The sequence below is a fragment of the Mus musculus genome, chromosome 5 (genome assembly GCF_000001635.26).
Source record: "Mus musculus strain C57BL/6J chromosome 5, GRCm38.p6 C57BL/6J".
NCBI classification, from domain to species: Eukaryota; Metazoa; Chordata; class Mammalia; order Rodentia; family Muridae; genus Mus; species Mus musculus.
This window is the reverse complement of record NC_000071.6, coordinates 94,585,509-94,601,749: the sequence shown is the minus strand read 5'-3', so window position 1 is coordinate 94,601,749 and position 16,241 is coordinate 94,585,509. Positions and strand designations below refer to the sequence as shown.

Sequence of the window (16,241 nt, the reverse complement as noted above, 5' to 3'; positions counted from 1 at the left end):
CAGTGGAAGGAGGGGGACAACAACCTACCCACAAAACCTTCCATCCAAAAATGTCCCTGCCTACAAGATAAACAGGGATAAAGATGGAGCTGAGATTGAAGGAATAACCAACCAATGAGTGGACAAAGTTGAGACCTACCTCATAGAGGAGAGCCAAACCCTGACACTCTTGATGATACTTGGTTGCACTTCAGGACAGAAGCCTAGCATAAACATCATGTGAGGATTCATACAGCAAGTGATGGCAACAGATGGACATGCACAGCCAAATATTAGGCAGAATTCAGGGAATCTTTTGATATAGTCAGAGGAAGGATTGAGGGAGCCAGATGGGTCAAGTATACCAGAAGGAGACCTAGAGAGCCAAGTCACCTGGACCCATTGGGCATTCATAGAGATTGAGCCACCAACCAAAAAGCATGCATGGTCCAGACCTAGGGCCCCTACAAATGTGGAGCAGATGTGAAGCTTGGTCTTAATGTGTGTCACCTAAAAATTAGATCTGGGGTTGTCTCTTATTGAATTTTGTTGCCTTCCATGGAATCTATGGGAACCTAGTGGGGCTATCTTATTTGGCCACAGTAGGAGAGGATGCATTTGTTCCTGATGCAACTTGGTTTGCCAGGGTGGTGTGGTAGCTGATGGGGTTGCATAGTGAATACCTTTCCTTCTCTTGGGAGAATGGGAGGAGGAAATGATGAGAAAGGGTCGAAGGGTAGGCCTGGGAGGAAAGGGAAGGCAGGATGTGATCAAATGGTAAAGTGCATAAATGAATGAGTGAAAATAAACAGAAATGATAAATAGGGAGCTAGACATGTTTAACATTTAAACTTTTTCAGCTGCAAACTGAATAGAAATGTGTTCTCCCTGAAATATGTTAGCAACCTATGTTTTCATGGTCTACTTATAATTAAACTAAATAGTGATTAAATATGCAAAAATTTTGGTATAAGATAAAGTTGTAAGGATTGTTGTGAAGCTTTGTGGCTATAGTTAGTATGTACTTATAACTGATAATTAGCATATGTAAATTATAAACACACAATGTTGTTCAGTCAGACATCATCCTACAGATACAAATAGGTAGGGTTATATTTATTTTAGTTTCTTATCTCCCCCCTCTTCACATTGTTTCTTTCTCCTCTCTTATCAGTATATGCTTAAAATTTATACTATAAAAATTGTTCAGGTTTTTTATTCTTTTGAATTTTATTTACTTATTTGTCACAGCTTTTATTCCATTCCTGAGCAGGGATAAGATGAAGTCAAGAGAGACCAGAAGGAAAGTGCTAAGGGATTCTAGCTCCATGTCAGGAGGAAGTTTTGTGGATTTTGATATTAGTTATTTAGATAAGTAGATAGAATGACATAGAATTTCTCCTCTGCAGTCTCAACCTACAGGGTGTGGACATAACTCTTATGTATTATTACATCCTGTTTAATGGGGTTCACAGATCCAGTGAATGGATAGAAAAACACTTTACAAAGTAAAACACACCCAGAGATTTCTTGGATTGACTTAGGACATTGGTATTACTTTGATATATCTACACAGTGATTATCTAAAAACAAACAAACAAACAAACACACCATCAACACGCACAAGGTCACCAAATATTTGAAATGTAATTAATTAAATATAATGCCAAACTGGTAAGCTTTCCTGCAACATAGATACCTGTTTCCTTGTGAATCTGTATCTGTGAGTGCTTTTTCCCTTGTCAAACATAGGCCTGGAGAGATGATGGCTCAGTAAGTAAGAGTCTTGGTTGCTCTTTCAGACAACCTGAGTTCAATTCTAGACAATTACCTGGTAGCTGATAACCATCTATACAGGGTTCTGATGCCTTTTTCTGTCATGCCAGCTTACATAGTAATAGAACAGGAATAAACATAAAATGCATACAGAAATAAATGTTGTACATTGACAAATTCCTAATTTCCTCTACTCATCCATAGTTTAGGAGCTCAAACTCTGGAGCCCAAAGCACCCTACCCTATTGCTCTCCAGCTGAGCTCAATGGACACACCTGAAAGTTCACATGCTCTCTTCACAGAGACACACAACTGTTGATGATCACCATCCAAGTTTTAATTAATTGGGCCATTTTCTTTATTACTTTGTGAAACTGAGTCCTTTTTTATTTAAGAAATTCTTTGACTAGGTGTATAGCTACATGTATATTATGTGGGTTTGTGTATGTGAAAGGGGCATTCACAGAGGCCAGAAAAGAGGGTCCTATCACCTGAAGCCTGAGTTCCATTGGACAGACACCTGATTATTAGCTCTGAAACAGAACTTTGTTCCTCTGCAAAAGCAGCCTGTGCTCTCCACCTATGAAGAGTCTCTCTCCATCTATGCATTGTTTATTTTAAGAATACAAATGCATGTTAATTGTGGGGAAATTTCAGGTGAGTCCTAAGGAACAAGGTCAGGGAACTGTTGAGCTAGGAAGACAGGTTGCAAGGGAAGACAGAAAGAAGGAGTGTAAGAGAGATTTGTTGTTTGGTTTTTCTTCCTCTTTACCTTAGGCCAGCCTAAATGTCCATATGGGTCCCACCTTAGCTGATAACTTTATCCATCTTCCAAAGATTGTGAAAGGCCTGGCATCAATGTGTACATTTTAACTTCACTCCAGAGGGTTTACTATACAGAAAATGGGTATAATGACTTGGCAGAGGGAGTCTTTTTTCTTTTGTTCTTTTTTTTATTACAACTGAAGAATTAAAGTACATTTGTTTTGTAAAGTACATGCTTTATGTAGTGGAGAGACCTGCATATTATGGGATACCTTTATATAAAATATGGGTGTGTCATAGAGTTTTGGAGTCCACTGGAATAAGGCTTTAGAGACATGTGGCATAATGGATGGATATAGAGGTTCCAGTAGTCACTTCATTAAAGCATGATAAAAAGATCAAGATTACAAAGCCAGACTGGAAATCCTGTTTACTTTGCCCTATGTTGTCTTCTTTCCTTTAGGCATCTCGGTTGAGTCCAAGGTTCCTTGAAATCTGAATGTACTAGATATTAATTGTGATCCTTTTAATCTTCCTTCGTAGGAGGTGTGACTATGTTGCTCAAATTGTTTAAATATTTTGTGCACATAACTGATCAGCCACCCAGGAGGGTTGTACACGTAACCCAGGCAAAGTACAAGGGAAATAAGTGTCAAGAAAAGTTTCATTTTATACATTTCCAATTTCTTTTTTGTGTGTGTGTGTGTGTTCTTTCCACACCAATACTCTTTTTTTTTAAATTAGGTATTTTCCTCGTTTACATTTTCAATGCTATCCCAAAGGTCCCCCATACCCACATCCCCAATCCCCTACCCACCCACTCCCCCTTTTTGGACCTGGCGTTCCCTTGTACTGGGGCATATAAAGTTTGAAAGTCCAATGGGCCTCTCTTTGCAGACTAGGCCATCTTTTGATACATATGCAGCTAAAGACAAGAGCTCCCGGGTACTGGTTAGTTCATATTGTTGTTCCAACTATAGGGTTGCAGTTCCCTTTAGCTCCTTGGGTAATTTCTCTAGCTCCTCCATTGGAGGCCGTGTGACCCATCCAATAGCTGACTGTGATCATCCACTACTGTGTTTGCTAGGCCCCGGCATAGTCTCACAAGAGAGCTATATCTGGGTCCTTTTAGCAAAATCTTGATAGTGTATGCAATGGTGTCAGCATTTGGAAGCTGATTATGGGATGGATCCCTGCATATGGCAATCACTAGAAGGTCCATCCTTTCCTCACAGCTCCAAATTTTGTCTCTGTAACTCCTTCCATGGGTGTTTTGTTCCCATTTCTAAGAAAGGGTAAAGGGTCCACACTTTGGTCTTTGTTCTTCTTGAATTTCATGTGTTTGCCAAGTTGTATCTTATATCTTGGGTATCCTAAGTTTCTGGGCTAATATCCACTTATCAGTGAGTACATATTGTGCGAGTTCCTTTGTGATTGGGTTACTTCACTCAGGATGATACCCTCCAGGTCCAGCCATTTGCCTAGGAATTTCATAAATTCATTCTTTTTAATAGCTGAGTAGTATTCCATTGTGTAAATATACCACATTTTCTGTATCCATTCCTCTGTTGAGGGACATCTGGTTTCTTTCCAGCTTCTGGCTATTATAAATAAGGCTGCTATGAACATAGTGGAGCATGTGTTCTTCTTACCGGTTGGGACATTTTCTGGATATATGCCCAGGAGACTTATTGTGTGATTCTCCTGTAGTACTATGTCCAATTTTCTGAGGAACTGCCAGACTGATTTCCAGAGTGGTTGTACAAGCTTGCAATCCCACCAACAATGGAGGAGTGTTCCCCTTTCTCCACATCCTCGCCAGCATCTGCTGTCACCTGAGTTTTTGATCTTAGCCATTCTGACTGGAGTGAAGTGGAATCTCAGTGTTGTTTTGATTTGCATTTCCCTGATGATTAAGGATGTTGAACATTTTTTCAGGTGCTTCTCTGCCATTCGATATTCCTCAGGTGAGAATTCTTTGTTCAGCTCTGAGCCCCATTTTTAATGGGGTTATTTGACTTTCTGGAGTCCACCTTCTTGAGTTCTTTATATATATTGGATATTAGTCCCCTATCCGATTTGGGATAGGTAAAGATCCTTTCCCAATCTGTTGGTGGCCTTTTTGTCTTATTGACGGTGTCTTTTGCTTTGCAGAAGCTTTGCAATTTTATGAGGTCCCATTTATCGATTCTTGATCTTACAGCACAAGCCATTGTTGTTCTATTCAGGAATTTTTCCCCTGTACCCATATCTTCGAGGCTTTTCCCTACTCTCTCCTCTATAAGTTTCAGTGTGTCTGGTTTTATGTGGAGTTCCTTAATCCACTTATATTTGACGTTAGTACAAGGAGATAGAAATGGATCAATTCGCATTCTTCTACGTGATAACTGCCAGTTGTGCCCGTACCATTTGTTGAAAAGGCTGTCTTTTTTCCACTGGATGGTTTTAGCTCCCTTGACAAAGATCAAGTGACCATAGGTGTGTGGATTCATCTCTGGGTCTTCAATTCTGTTCCATTGGTCTACTTGTCTGTCACTACATTTCCAATTTCAAACAGACTTTTTCTTCCCATGAAATACCAGTGTTTTCCATTCCTGGGCCCATCTAACCTTTCTGACCCTGAACCAGATAGTGAGGTTGGTAACAGTCAAAGACCACACAGAGAGAACATCCAGGTTTATAAGTATAGAACTAAGCATCTAGTTAGTTTGTCCGGGGAGAAGCCAGGTATCAATGCCAAACTGTGTTTCTGACTCCAATTGGCCCCTGTTCCCTCCACCCTTCCAACTGTTCCTCCATGTCAAGCTCAGTCTCCAAGACACCAGTCACTGTACATCCTTATGTTTCCAACCATCTGAGCAGTGTCAGAAGCCATGGGCTCCTAGGTCCCCAGATGAAAGATGTATATCAAGCCTATTGTTTATTCAAATCCAGAACTCATATTTCCCAATTTGCTGCCAACAACAACAACAACAACGTCTGGACACCTGGTGTTAGACACAGCACTCACCACATGTATGGCATATATCTGTAACAAATGAAGTGTTCTTGGGCTGCCTTTTTGCCCTGAGTGTATCTATGAGCTCCTGAGCCCATCATAGATCATAGCACTCCAGAGGGGCAGTGTATTGTTTCACATTCATCTTGGTCCAGTTGGCTGTTGATGCGAAAGGTCCTTCAGGATGGGCATGGAGAAATCACTGTTGTAGAAGTTGACATTGGAGATCTGAGTGCATTGTTTGAATCCAGGTAGGAGGGCATTGACCTGGGAGTCATTCACCCTACATCCTTGCAAATCCAGAGTCTCAAGAGTGCTTACCACTTTCATGAGGAGACATCTCAGAGCCATAAGATCAAAATCCAGTAAAACCACACCTCTCAATCCCAGATGTTTTAGCTGAAAGAGGATCTGACAGCAGGAGCAGGAATCCAGGTCTCTCTGTGAAATTAGGGAGTAACTAATGGAGAGGGTCTTCAAGGGTGTCACAAGGAACCTAGGGTTAAAGGACACAGAGAGTTAGTTCAGTCAAATGGTCTTGTAGAGGTTTGGCATGGATATACTGAGTGGTAGAAAGAACCAGGTGCCCCAAGTTCAGTTTGACTAAATGATTAAGGACATCATTTATGATACTTTCTATTGGAACCTGTTCAGTCCATTCAACCCCACAATTCATCTCCTGTCCTCACTCTCAAGCTAAAAATCAATTCATTCCTTAAGCCCAGAAAGCACTCAGAAGAAATTTCCATCCCATGAAATTTTTGACAGGATCCCAATATTTGCTGTGTGTTCACTGAATCTGCATACTTTCATTCCCACTGCAGTCGTGCTTGCTCTCATTTACAGCCCAAGCTCTACCTCCTATCCCATGCATTCAGTGCTACTTGGGCTCAAAATATTTCACTCATGGAAACTGGGTAAATATAGAAGGCTACTCTCATAGTTCAGATCATAAAACCCATGTTCACAATGTGCCAATGAGTTCCCTTACTACTCACTACCGTGTCCCCTTTCTCTTCCCTTTCCATATGATTCTGTGGGAATGATTTCAATTACAACTAATTTTTACTAGCTTTAACCTACTATTTACACCCAATCGCTTCTCTCCATCAGGAGTTCTCATCTGAGACACTGATTTACCTTGTAAAATTTCCCTTGTTTATCTCAGTGTACATAGAAACAAGACATAACTTTCTGATTCTTATGGGTCTCTAAATGTTTGTTCCTAGTGGCTGGCTGGCATCATGTACCACTAATCCTTATGATAAGACAGACAGACTTGCTCTGATAGCTGAACCAGCTCTCCATTATGGCCTACCGTAGGACCTGATTCATCTGGGATATGAGAAAATGGACGCAGAACATGAAAAGTTGCTGGAGACAGTTGAATGAGAAGAACTGAGAAGTAAACTTGTTGATACACTTGGCTTCTCTGACTCTTGTTCTATTGAAAATAGGAAAGGTGATACCAGGAAGGGATACCAGGAAGACTTTTCAAAGATTTCACAGCTGCCCAAAGTAGTGAACAAAATATGCCAACTCTAACAGGGTCCAATTCAACTCCAATTCAGTGATGTGCTCTGCATAAAAAATATTCAAGGGGGCGAAGAGTTGGCAGACAACGCCAAGGTCCCCAGAGGACTCTCTACAGTATCTTAGGACCCCTGGTGAATGGAACACAAGTTCTGTTCCAATCTAATCACGCTGGACCTGAGACAGCATTAATTAGGGAAACAGAAAATGCAGCCTGACCAGGGTCACAAGTTCCTTCCTTTTGGCGCCAGGACCTGGTCACCTTAGGCATGAAGTCAGCGGACACCCCCAAGGTCACTAGAGGACTCTCTACTTGATCTTAGGACCTCTGGTGAGTAGAACACAACTTCTGCCAGTAGGCAGGTTCAAACGCCAGATATCTGGGCACCTTCCCTATAAAAGGAGAGCTTGCCTGCAGAGAGTGCTCTGACTACTGAAACTCAGGAGAGAGCTAGTCTCCCAGGTCTGCTGATGAGGGCTAACAGAATCACGACATCAACAAGCTCTAACCAGAGACAACTATAACAAATAAGTCCAGAGAATACCAGATGACAAAGGCAAACTTAAGAATCTTACTAACAGAAACCAAGACCAATCACCAACATCAGAACGCAGCACTCCCAACTTGCCCAGCCCTGGGCACCCCAACACACCTGAAAAGCTAGACCTGGATTTAAAAGCATATCTCATGATGATGGTAGAGGACACCAAGAAGAACTTTAATAGCTCAGTTAAAGTACTACAGGAGAATATGGTAAAGAGTTACAAGTCCTTAAAGAAAAACAGGAAAACACAACCAAACTGGTAGAAGTCCTTGAAGAAAAGCAGGAAAACACATCCAAACAGGTGATGGAAATGAACAAAACCATACTAGACCTAAAAAGGGAAGTAGACACAATAAAGAAAACACAAAATGAGGCAACACTGGAGATAGAAACCCTATGTAAGAAATCTGGAATGATGGATGCAAGCATCAGCAACAGAACACAAGAGATGGAAGAGAGAATGTTATGTGCAGAAGATTCCATAGAGAACATCGGCACAACAACCAAAGAAAATGCAAAATGCAAAAGAATCCTAAATCGAAATATCCAGAAAATCCAGGACACAATGAGAACACCAAACCTACGGATAATAGGAGTAGATGAGAATGAAGATTTTCAACTTAAAGGGCCAGCAAATATCTTCAAGAAAATAATAGGAGAAAATTTCCCAAATCTAAAAAGGACACACTCATGAACATAAAAGAAGTCTACAGACCTCCAAATAGACTGGACCAGAAAAGAAATTCCTCCCGACACATAATAATCAGAACAACAAATGCACTAAATAAACATAGAATATTAAAAGCAGTAAGGGAAAAAGGTCAAGTAACATATAAAGGCAGGCCTAACAAAATTATACCAGACTTTTCACCAGAGACTATGAAAGCCAGAAGATGCTGGACAGATGTTATACAGACACTAAGAGAACACAAATGCCAGCCCAGGCTACTATACCCAGCCAAACACTCAATTATCATAGATGGAGAAATCAAAGTATTCCAGGAAAAAAACCAAATTCATACATTATCTCTCCACGAATCCAGCCCTTCAAAAAATAATAACAGAAAAAAAAAATACAAGGACAGAAACCACGCCCTACATAAAGCAAGAAAGTAATTCTTCAACAAACCTAAAAAAGACAGACACAAGAACAGAATTCCAACTCTAACAACAAAAATAATAGGAAGCATCAATTACTTTACCTCAATACATCTTAATATCAATGAAATCAATTTCCCAATAAAAAAACCATAGACTAACAGACTGGCTACACAAAAAGGACCCAATATTTTGCTGCTTACAGGAAACCCATCTGAGGGAAAAAGACAGAAACTACCTCAGAATAAAAGGCTAGAAAACAATTTTCCAAGCAAATGGTCTGAAGAAACAATCTGGAATAGGCATTCTAATATTTAATAAAATCAATTTCCAACCCAAAGTTATCAAAAAAGACAAGAAGGGACACTTCATACTCATCAAATGTAAAGTCTTCCAAGGAGAACTCTCAATTCTGAATATCTATGCTCCAAATGCAAGGGCAGCCACATTCATTAAACACACTTTAGTAAAGCTCAAAGCACACATCGCACCTCAATCAATAATAGTGGGAGACTTCAACACACCACTTTCATCAATGGAAAGATTGTGGAAACAGAAACTAAACAGGGACACAGTGAAACTAACAGAAGTGGTGAAACAAATAGATTTAACAGATATCTACAGCACATTTTTTTTTCCTAAAACAAAAGGATATACTTTCTTCTCAGCACCTCATGGTACCTTCTCCAAAATTGATCATATAATTGGTCACAAAACAGGCCTCAACAGATACAAAATCATTGAAATTGTCCCATGCATCCTGTCAGATCACCATGGACTAAGGCTGATCTTCAATAACAACATAATTAATAGAAAGCCAACATTCACTTGGAAACTGAACAACACTCTTCTCAATGATACATTTGTCAAGGAAGGAATAAAGAAAGAAATTAAAGAATTTTTAGAGTTTAATGAAAATGAAGCCACTACATACCCCATATTATGGGACAGAATAAAATCATTTCTGAGATGAAAACTCATAGCTCTGAGTGCCTCCGAAATGAAACTAGAGAGAGCAAACACTGGCAGCTTGATAACACACCTAAAAGCTCTAGAGAAAAAGGAAGGAAATTCACCCAAAAGGTGTAGATGACAGGAAATAATCAAATTCAGGGGCGAAATCAACCAAGTGGAAACAAGAAGAACTATTCAAAAAATCAACCAAACAAGGAGCTGGTTCTTTGAGAAAATCAACAAGATAGATAAACCCTTACCCAGACTAATGAGAGGGCACAGGGACAGCATCCTAATTAACATAATCAGAAATGAAAAGGGAGACATAACAACAAATCCTGAAAAAAACCAAAAAAACATCAGATCCGTCTATAAAAGGCTATACTCAACAAAACAGGAAAACCTGGACGAAATGAACAAATTTTAGACAGATACCAGGTACCAAAGTTAAACCAGGATCAAGTTAATGATCTAAACAGTCCTATATTCCCTAAAAATTTAGCAGCAGTCATTAATAGTCTCCCAAACAAAAAAAGCCCAAGACCAGATGGGTTTAGGGCAGAATTCTATCAGACCTTCAAAGAAGATTTGATTCCAGTTCTTCACGAACTATTCCACAAAATAGAAGTAGAAGGTACTCTACCCAACTCATTCTATGAAGTCATAATTACTCTGATACCTAAACTACAGAAATATCCAACAAAGATAGAGAACTTCAGACCAATTTCTGTTATGAATATCGATGCAAAAATACTCAATAAAATTCTAGCTAACCGAATCCAAGAACACTTTAAAACAATCATCCATCCTGACCAAGTAGATTTTATTCCAGGGATGCAGGGATGGTTTAATATACAGAAATCCATCAACTTAATCCATTATATAAACAAACTCAAAGACAATAAACACATAATCATCTCCTTAGACGATGAGAAAGCATTTGACAAAATCCAACACCCATTCATGATAAAACTCTTGGAAAGATCAGGAATTCAAGGCCCATACCTAAACATGACAAAAGCAATCTACAGCAAACCAATAGCCAACATTAGAGTAAATGGGGAGAAGCTGAAAGCAATCCCACTAATATCAGGGATTAGACAAGTCTGCCCACTTTCTCCCTACCTATTCAACATTGTATTTGAAGTCCTAGCCAAAGCAATTCAACAACAAAAGGAGATCAACGGGATACAAATTGGAAAAGAAGAAGTCAAAATATCACTTTTTGCAGATGACATGATAGTATATATAAGTGACCCTAAAAATTCTGCCAGAGAACTCCTAAAACTGATAAAAAAGCTTCAATGAAGTAGCTGGATATAAAATTAACTCAAACAAGTCAATGGCCTTTCTCAACACAAAGAATAAGCAGGCTGAGAAAGAAATTAGGGAAACAACACCCTTCTCAATAGTCACAAATAATATAAAATACCTTGGTGTGACTCTAACTAAGGAAGTGAAAGGTCTGTATGATAAGAACTTCAAGTCTCTGAGGAAAGAAATTAAAGAAGATCTCAGAGGATGGAAACATTTCCCATGCTCATGGACTGGCAGGATCAACATTGTAAAAATGGCTATCTTGCCAAAAGCAATCTACAGATTCATTGCAATTCCCATCAAAATTCCAACTCAATTCTTCAATGAATTAAAAAAAGCAATCTGAAAATTCATCTGAAATACAAAAACCTAGGATAGGAAAAACTCTTCTCAAGGATAAAAGAACCTCTGGTGGAATCACCATGCCTGACCTAAAGCTGTACTACAGAGCAATTGTGATAAAAACTGCATGGTACTGGTATAGTGACAGACAGGTAGACCAATGGAATAGAATTGAAGACCCAGAAATGAATCCACACACCTATGGTCACTTGATCTTTGACAAAAAAGTTAAAACCATCCAGTGGAAAACAGACAGCATTTTCAAAAAATGGTGCTGGCACAACTGGTGGTTATCATTTAGAGGAATGTGAATTGATGATTCCTATCTCCTTGTACTAAGGTCAAATCTAAGTGGATCAAGGAGCTCCACATAAAACCAGAGACGCTGAAACTTATAGAGGAGAAAGTGGGGAAAAGCCTCGAAGATATTGGCACAGGGGAAAAATTCCTGAATAGAAGAGCAATGGCTTGTGCTGTAAGATCAAGAGTCAACAAATGGGACGCCATGAAACTGCAAAGCTTCTGTAAGGCAAAAGACACTGTCAATAAGACAAAAAGGCCACCAACAGATTGGGAAAGGATCTTTACCTATCCTAAATCAGATAGGGGGCTAATATCCAATATATATAAAGAACTGAAGAGGGTGGACTCCAGAAAATCAAATAATCCCATTAAAAATGGGGTACAGAGCTAAACAAAGAATTCTCACCTGTGGAATACCGAATGGCTGAGAAACACCTGAAAAAATGAGCAGTATCCTTAATCATTAGAGAAATGCAAGTCAAAACAACCCTGAGATTCCATCTCACACCAGTCAGAATGGCTAACATAAAAATTTCAGGTAACAGCAGATGTTGGCAAGAATGTGGAGAAAGAGGAACACTCCCCCACTGTTGGTGGGATTACAAGCTTGTATAACCACTCTGGAAGTTAGTCTGGTGGTTCCTCAGAAAATTGGACATAGTACTGCCAGAGGAACCCGCAATACCTCTCTTGGGTATATATCTGTTCTGTCCGGCCAGTAGATCACAACATGGATTCTAGCCTGGAAAGGCATTTTGGAAACCTGGAAGAGAAGAGGGGCTAGGTGGCGAGATAAATAAATGCAGCTAAGACAGGCATTCTGATCAAAGCTCAATTTTACTGTTCCACATGCAATTATAATACAGGGGAAGGGGGCCTGATCCCCGACAATTAATCTTGGAGTCCAATAGCAGGGTGACCACGTGCAGGGCTCCAAACAGCAAAGAGGCAGTTTCCAGCAGTGGGCATGGCAGAACAATTAAATGGGAAGCTCCACCCCTGAGCAAACAGGTTTCAGGCTGGGGGAGGGGAGACTACATCTCCTCCCTTTTGTTAACAAAAAAAGAAAAAAAAGAAAAAGCTGGCCTAAGGCAAAAAATTTATTTATGCTCCATAGTTTTGCCTGAATTTTAGGGCTAAAGAAAAAAAACCTGTCTCAGTGGGATTCCCTAACTTTTTTTATGGTAAACTGTATCTGGCTAAGACTGTCCTTTCTATCCTAGTAAACAACTAACAGAAAAGCCTGGAGCTGTAGGCTCTGACTTTATAATGCTAATTAGTACTGAATAGGTAACTTCCTAGTTGAATTTTAAGTAGGGCGTTGGAACCCTGGCTAAGTTTGGCTGAACAAATTTGAAATACACTTTATTAAGAATAACAGTTAGTTGATATTCCTCCGCACTTTTGGATGACAGGAGGGAAACAGGGAGGAGGGGTATGACCGGCTCCATAGTACAAGGCCAATTGGCTTTTTATATTGGGGTGGGAGGCAGTGAAGACAGTACAGTCTCCAACATCTCTCCCCCCTATTAATTAAGTTAAATAAGGCAACGCTTAACTGAGGTGATCAAAAGATTTTCTCATCCATAGATGAGTGGGCTTTTAACCTTGGCTTGGGTGGACATTGACACGATCCCTCCCGTGGGTGCTGTCACGACCCACACCTGTGGCTCTTGGTATCTTTTGGGGAGGGGAGGCAGAGCCGTAGATATTTTTGGTTTATTAGATATCAACCTCCTTTTTAAACCGGGTATAACCCACAGGAAAATCAGAAATGGTCAAGCTGGACTTTTCCCTGCAGTAGTTCTCTGCACCAAGCGATACCCATACTATATTCGTATGATTACAAACTAGTATGCACAGTTCTGAGTACTGTGTAGCTCCTAAAGGAGAATTATCAACCTCAGATTTAGCAAGGCCTAGGCAAGAATTATGTTATTAGTAACCCCACGATTTGTGGCTAAAATAGGAGCTGGAAGTCATTTCTCCTCATCCCTGTATTTTCCACAGCCTGAGGAAATAAGGACACCTTGCAGTAAGAGCAAGGGTGAAAAGCCAGGGGTCAGCTAAGGGACTAAACCCATCTATCAAAATAAAAACTAATCTCTATTAATATTAGAAATATCTACTTTTCTAGCCCTCTTGGTAAACCTAATTTTTAACTTAGACTGAAAGCCACGTGCTGGAATTTTGTGGGACAGAAGATAACAGCTGCCACCTGTGCGCTCTAGGGGGCAGGGATGTACATATGTTGATCTGGCTGGAGAATGTTGATTAACCTGCTTGAAAAACAAAATCTCTACAGTGAGAAAGTAGGAAAGCAGAAATTCTTTTGGAAAAGTTCAGGTACTTTATTTAAATGTAAATAGTAAAGCTGAGGTTAATCTCTAGCCTCCTGTTGGGTAGCAGGCCCAGAGAGTAGCAGGAAAACAGCTTTTCTGGGAGCTTTCATTCCCAGCCGAATTTTAAGCACAAGAGGAATTTTAGTCTTCAGAATGATACTTAAGAGAAGAGTCCGAATCTGTGTTCATCTGACGAATTAATCTCTCTGCAGAAGATATTCCAACTAGTAAGAAAGACACATGCTCCACTATGTTCATAGCAGACCTATTTATAATAGCCCGAACTGGAAATAACCCAGATGTCCCTCAACAGAGGAATGGATACAAAAAATGTGGTACATTTACACAATGGACTACTACTCAGCTATTAAAAAGAATGAATTTATGAAATTCCTAGGCAAATGGTTGGACCTGGATGGCATTATCCTGAGTGAGGTAACCCAATCACAAAAGAACTCACATGATATGTACTCACTGATACATGGATATTATCCCAGAAACTTAGAATACCCAAGATATAAGTTACAATTTGCAAAATACATGAAACTCAAGAAGAAGAAAGACCAAAGTGTGGACACTTTGCCCCTTATTAGAATTGGGAACAAAACACCCATGGAAGGAGTTACAGAGACAAAGTTTGGAGCTGAGACAAAAGGATGGACCATCTTGAGACTGCCATATCCAGGGATCCATCCCATAATCAGCCTGCAAAGGCTGACACCATTGTATACACTAGCAAGATTTTGTGGAAATGACCCTGATATAGCTGTCTCTTGTGAGACTATGCCGGGCCTAGCAAACACATAAGTGGATGCTCACAGTCAGCTATTGGATGGATTATAGGGCCCCCAATGGAGGAGCCAGAGAAAGTACCCAAGGAGCTAATGGGATTTGCAACACTATAGGTGGAACAACATTATAAACTAACCAGTACCCTGGAACTCTTGACTCTAGCTGCGTATGTATCAAAACATGGTCTAGTCGGCCATCACTGGAAAGAGAGGCCCATTGGACAAACTTTATATGCCCCATTACAGGGGAACGCCAGGTTCAAAAAGTGGGAGTGGATGGTAAGGGGAGTGCGAGAGAGGGTATGGGGGACTTTTGGGATAGCATTGGAAATGTAAATGAGGAAAATACCTAATAAAAAAATAAAAAAAGAAAAAAAAGCAAGTGAATGAAAGGTAGATAGAAAAATGGGAGAGACTCACAGGACTCAATGAGGATGTCACTGTGGGAAATTGCAGGCTAGTATCCAGTTGAGCTGAGGTCTGAACCCCGATGGTCATAATTCACCTTCATGACATGTTAGGCATTCCCTCATGGTCCTGGAACTCTGACCCCTCCCTAAGTTACCGCCCACCACAGCCACCACAAGAGAAGCATGGTCAGTAGTGACATAGACAATGGCCCACGCTTCTGACCTTCATGCTCAACTCCTACACAGTTACCTAGCAACAGTAAAGACCATAAAAGAGGTGTTCAGCCCACACCTCACTCTCTCTTACTCTTATGCTCTTACTTCTTACCCTTCATTCTCACCCTCTCTCTCTCCTCTCTTTGTCTTCTCTCCTCTTCTCTCTCCCTCTTTCTCTCCTCTCTCTCTCTCTTGCTTGCTCTCTCTCTCTCCCTATCTCTCTTTCTCTCTCTCTCTCTGCATTTCTATAATAAAGCTCTTAAACCAGAGAGAGTCTCTGCTCCATCAAGATCCACTGTGCACTTTGGTCAGTGTTGGGAACCTCTTCCCTTATTCCTCGCTCTCCTAACCCTGGGGCTACAGGGTGTGGCCTTGGGGGTCTCAGATCAGGGGCTGCCCCTTCTCCATCCCCTGCTAACTGGGACAGAAGCTATGCTCACCCAGGGCCAAGTGGAAAGTGTCCAGCAGCCCTCCAGTGCCTGCGTCCTGCCCAGAGCACAGGAACTCTGGCCAGATATGGGCCCCTTTTCCCTTCCCCCTCCTCCCAGGGCCTTCCCCTGCGCCCCCCCCCCATTTTTTTTGATCCCAACATGTCCCTAGCTGAAATAAGGAACAAAGGAGAGATAGAACCTTAAGAGACTACCCACAGTGCATAGGCATGGCTCTCAGTTGAGCGAAGCAGCCAGTCAACCATCTCGAAATTTTAACCCTGAGCTGGGCAGTGGTGGCACACACCTTTAATCCCAGCACTTGAGAGGCAGAGGCAGGTGGGTTTCTGAGTTCGAAGCCAGCCTAGTCTACAAAGTGAGTTCCAGGACAGCCAGGGCTATACAGAGAAACCCCATCTCTTGAAAAAATGCTCAGCATCCTTA

At 40.7% G+C, this 16,241-nt stretch overlaps 1 protein-coding gene across 1 annotated transcript in view; it reads right to left on the bottom strand.

The window, feature by feature from the left end:
* Positions 1-15,342, bottom strand: part of Pramel44 (PRAME like 44) — a 40,441-nt gene extending 25,099 nt beyond the window's left edge. Inside the window, exons 1-2 of the mRNA NM_001378724.1 lie at positions 15,164-15,342; positions 5,840-6,014 (exon numbers count right to left, since the gene is read on the bottom strand). The gene's annotated coding sequence lies outside the window, so the exon portion shown is untranslated. The remainder of the gene's footprint in view (positions 1-5,839; positions 6,015-15,163) is intronic.
* Between the last annotated feature and the right edge of the window lie 899 nt (positions 15,343-16,241).